Raw genomic sequence first — 6,000 nt, forward strand, 5'->3', positions numbered from 1 at the left:
TCTTATATTGACGTTTTTCTTGTATAGATCATTAAATAGTTATTTTTTGCAACGGACTCGTTAGACTGTATATTAAATAATTTTTTTTGGTGCAAAAACCGTCAGCTAGTTTTGGTAACATTTAAAAGTTACATATCTATAGAATATGACAACCTAAAAATCAGGGCTTAGGTCCGATAAATTCCCATTTAAAATTCTTACTCAATTTGGATATTGAACAAAACTTTCACATTTAAAACACACTTTTACATAACACTATTCGATACCTGGGAAGTGATACTATTTTTTTGAAAGTTGGAGCCGAGAAGAACAAGAATATTTTTGAAATTTGCCAAACACCTCCAAAATCTTGAGTTACGGGTAAAAACGGGCTTTCGCACCTTTAAGCATTTACAAGTCAGTAACTTAGTTGAATCTGAATTGATTTAAGATTTAGAAAGCAGAAGCTAATGACATATCGATACCCTATATTCAAAAAGTTCTAAATCAATAAAGTCTAGTTTTCAGGAAAGCAAAAAACTGTTTAATTCATGAAATATTGCACTAAAAGACAATATTTCTTCCACAATACGTTTTTAACATCCTTACTAATTCTTACCTATGAACAAATTTTAATATTTTGCACATTTGAGCGACTTATTTAAGATAGCACTTTTTGGTCGACAAAAAAACAAATATTTGTTCTAAGTTAGCATGTTTTGTTCAAAGAATAGAACAAAAATTTCTTCTAATAATATGCGTTATTTTATAATTTTATGAAATGTTTTTTTTAAGGGATATAAGTGAAACCAGTAAGTCCAATAAGATGCATTTACACCATTTAAGTAGAAAAACTCATGGCATATCTGCTTGTTTACTATTCCTTATTCTCAGTACAAATATTTTAAATTATGAACAGTTTTTGAATATAAAAAGTACCAATATTTTTTTAATAATACTCCATAATTTGTACATTTAAAGACTTTTTTATAATCAAAATTCTAAATTGGAACCATAGAATATTATAGATCTTAGTGTTATAAACGATTTCTGAAATAACTTTACATTTTTCGGAAAAACATTATTTAGAGCGGGTTTTTGAAATGGTAATCAAATGCCAATTAATAATCAGATTAGTTAATCTAAAAATAAATTTAATCTTATGTTAATCCCCTTTGATGTTTTTGAGTACAAGATTAAACTTCGCAGTGTTGCCATACAAAACAACAGAAAACGTCACTGTTTGTTATCAAAACAATGCATATTTTATAAAAAAGAAGAAGACAATTGTAAATTTAATATGAAAATTAATGAAAACTTAAATTAAAAACAAAAAATGTATTTTGAAGTGTCCATAATTTATACTAATCAATAAATAGAACATTTTAATGTTTATATTTATAAAAATTTTATTAATTTTTTTGCATCAGCTGTTTACACTTTTGCATTTCGTGCTTAAGATTAAACCACCTCCATTGGGCGCTTCAACTTGCAAACAAAATTAACTAATTGAGTACTCAAAAACATCTTTCGAGGATTAATTTTAATTTAATCGCTAATCTTTCACCTAAAGATTGGCTCTTAAAGTCTAAAACTGGCTTTATATACAGATATATAAATGATCATATCTTAAAAACTATACATTCAATTTATTTATCTTCACCAGTTTTGTGTTCAGCATGTTCATCTTGTTAATATACAAAATATGTAAAATGTTGTAAAATTTAGCACTTATTTTCTTCAATAAAAATTTAACTTTGAGATAGCATATTAACAAAAATTGTTGTTAAAAGTGCAAAAATTACTTTTTTGGTCTCAAATTTATACCAGACGTGAATCATGCATTAAGGAATCCTTTTGCATCAAAAACTTACTTTGCCCAAAATTGAGTTCGCACTTTATGAATATAGGGTCACGATATATAACGTTTAAGTAATGTAATGTACATAATGTTTAAACTTGGCTAGCTTCAGCCGAGTGGGGTGTTCGTTGTACCTTGCAGTCAAAACAAAACCATTACAGAAAAAAATTGTTATAGACTCCTATCAATTCTGTCTCAAAAAACCCTGGTACTTGGTGGCAAATATTAATATGATTGATTTTCGTACTGAGTTTTCCCATAGACTCGAAGATGGATGTGAGTCTTGGCAATAAAATTCCCTCCCTAACCAATGTTTTGAATTTTGGCAATTTTCTTATATCAAAACCCCTAACATAAGACTATCCTTAAAAAGTTTACCACATCTCGTCAAGAAAACAGATATTTAGATTCAGGAATTCATGTTTAAATCCATTTAGATTTATTCAATAAATCATCTTAAAGTAATATATAATGAAATGGTTTTAAAATTGGGAGTTTTTGATCGATTTACACTGATCTAACAATAAACCTAGTTATTAACACTGATTAAAAAAATCTTAAGTATTTTGAACAGGGTACGGATAGCAATCGAATTCAATTCGCTCGCGAGCGATTTAAGTAATTAATTTTCCAGCGAATAAATCTATTCGACTCGCGAGTTTAATTTTTAAACTCGCGATAAGAGTTGAAAATTTAAAGATCGTTAAATAGAACTCGCTCGCGATTCGAGTCAAAACGAGTTAATCGCGAATTTTTTATAATTTTGTAAATTAAATAAATTGAAATTTATAACACTAGCTATACCCAGTGTGCTACCCTTGCTACCCTAAAAGCAATATAAATAAAAAATCTTCTTAATAATTTTGAAGATTCTAACAGTAATGTTTTCCAGAGATGCATTTTTTCGGAATGTTAATTAAGATTTTAATGTAAACGATGACAAATTAAAAAAAAAATTAATATTTTCATAGATATACGAAATTTTGTATTTAATTCATATAGGGGGTGCCAAGACCCCATTGAAAGTCCGCCCGTTATTCTCTAAATGTTCACATTAATGTCAAAGATCTTCATGTAGAATTTAAAGATTCTAGCTCTTATAGTTTCTCAGATATACGAATTTTTCTATTTAATTCATATGGGAACTCACAGCCCCCAGATGAAAGTCCGCCCTATTTTTCTCCAAAATGTTCATATGTATAATAAAGTTCTTCTTGCAATATTTGAAGAATCTTGTTCTATTAGTTTCTCAGATAAGCGAAATTTTGTATTTAATACATATGTGAGGTGCCAAGCCCCCCATTGAAAGTCCGCCCGTTATTCTCTGAATGTTCTAATGAATGTCAAAGTTCTTCAATTAAAATTTGAAGATTCTAGCTCTAATAGTTTCTCAGATATAATATTTTCCTATTTTATTTATATGGGGGCTCCAAGCCCCCCATGACGAAAGTCCGCTCTTTTTTCTCCAAAATGTTCAGATTAATATTTAAGTTCTTAGTGCAAAATTTGAAGAATTTAGTTCTATTAGTTTCCCAGATAAACCAATTTTTGTATTTTATTAATATGGGAGTTGCTGCTCCCCTCATGGGTAGCCCGCCAATTTATTTCCCAAAATGTTTACATGGATGTTGAAGTTACTCGTGCAAATTTTTAATATTCTAACTATAATAGTTTCCAAGATAAACGAATTTTTGTATTTAATTTATATGGGAGGTGCCACGCTAATCCGCCTACTTTTTGTCTTAAATAATTATATTGATACTAAAGTTGCTCCGACAAAATTTGAAGACTCTAACTATTATATTATCTCAGATATACTAATTTAATATTTTCTTAATATGGGCGTGGCACGTCGCTCACATGAAATTTCAACATAAAAAGTAGCCTATAGTTCCTTCCAGACATACAGGAAGAAACTGTGATAATTTCAGGAAAATCGGTCCAGCCGTTTAGCAGTCTATAAAGCACAAACAAACAAACAAACATACATACATACATACATACATACATACATACATACATACATACATACATACATACATACATACATACATACATACATACAAACACACTTTCATTTTATATACATATATAGATAACTACTGTACATATATGAAATAACCGAAAAAAGGTGCAATAAAATTATGTGCATATGTACCTACATACATATGTATATACAATGTTCATACATATGTATGTATATTATTTGCTGTCAGTGGACACTTTAGAGTTTTTAAATTATGCCACATAATTTAATGGCGTGCTCCAAGAGAGAAGACATTTTATATAAAAACAAAAATATACATACATACATACATATGTATGTATTTATTATGTGTGTAGGTCACTTAAGGCTTCAACTTTTGTTTTTTCTGAATTTCTTGTATATATAATTCTATTTCTATTTGACCCTTCAACACGTGTCTTATTATCTTTCTTACTAATTATGTAGGTAAATATGAAAACTTAAAGAAGGTGTATTTGAATGTATAGAAGTTGACTTTATAGGTATGTATTTATTTGTCCCTTTAAATTTTCTAAGAATTTGTTTGTGGTTTTATTACATGTTTACCCTTTTGCACGTGTGCAAAAATAAGTTGGAATATGTATAGTAAGCGCATGAATATATGTATGTATGTGCATATGTACATACATCTATGTATGTCCATTAAGAAAATGCATTAGTGTATGGCTGAATATGCATTTTTGTCCTTTTGAATTTCTAAGAATTTGGTTGAGTTGGTAGTGTTATTGTAAATGAAGTTATACGAATATTTTTATTAAAACAAGTAAGAAATTATAGTCGGGCGAGGCCGTCCATATAATACCCTACACCTGTTACAAAAATGAAATGTGATTTTGTTTTCATAATAAAGCATTGTAGTTGAATTGTACCTTGCCTCAGATATACTTAAGCCATTTATTGTTTAATAAAATTGTGGACATTTAAGTCAAATTTTGAAGGGGCTTTGTATAGGTGCTATGGTCAAATGAGACCCTATAATTATAAAATTCATGAGAGTCATCAAGACTAGTATAGCACTTGGTTTTGCAGCTTTTTGTTGAGATACGAGTATATTAATCAAAATTATGAATTTAAAAGCCCTATTCGTCGGGTTGGGGGCTAGATGAAATAATTGACCGATGTTAACCATTTTTAATAGGCTTTGTCTCCGGTACCATAGAAGATCATGTGCCAAATTTCATTGAATTATCTTCAAAATTGCGGCCTGTAGTTTGATTACAAAGTTTACAACCCCTATTCAGGTGTTCAGTTGTATGGGGGCTAGGTGAATTAATGGACCGATATTATCCACTTTCAATAGGCTTTGTCTCCGGTGCCATAGAAGATCATGTGCCAAATTTCATTGAATTATCTTCAAAATTGCGACCTGTAGTTTGATTACAATGTTTACAAGCCCTATTCAGTGGTTCAGTTGTATGGGGGCTAGGTGAAATAATGGACCGATGTTAACCATTTTCAATAGGCTTTATCTCCGGTACTATAGAAGATCATGTACCAAATTTCATTGAATTATCTTCAAAATTGCGACCTGTAGTGTGATTACAAGGTTTACATGGACGGACAGACGGACGGACGGACAGCTAAATCGACTCAGAAAATGATTCTAAGCCGATTGGTATACTTTTAGGTGGGAATTTGAATTTGTTTCTAATCGAATTTAGTCGGTTCCCACAACTATCCCATAATTCTATTGGGATGACTGAAAAATTCGATTGGCAATATAGAATATATGGAAATCATAATAGTTTCAAAATGAAATTCGGTAATATAAATAGAAACTAACAGTATTACTACTTGAAATATTATTTATTATACACATATTTGTGGATTCTATTTGTATACAATAAAATTTTATAAAATATAAATGTTTACAGATAAAAACAATTATAAAACACTTCTTGCATCAGATTTTGGGAAACATTATATGTCTGACCTTTATTTTTGTCGTAAAAAAGATTTTCCTTTAGTTTTTGCAAAACATTCCTTTGGATGATTTGAATTTTATTGGAGATTTGAATTCGTTGCTTTTATTCCTGCAAACATTAAAAATCTTAAAAGCAACTAAGTACAAACTTTATTTTATGTTGAACATTACCTTTTCACCTAAATCCTTTAAAATTAAGCCGCAATTCCG

This window comes from Lucilia sericata, unplaced genomic scaffold (genome assembly GCF_015586225.1).
Source record: "Lucilia sericata isolate MDLA Ls3-8-SP2 unplaced genomic scaffold, ASM1558622v1 Contig000043F_arrow, whole genome shotgun sequence".
NCBI lineage: Eukaryota > Metazoa > Arthropoda > Insecta > Diptera > Calliphoridae > Lucilia > Lucilia sericata.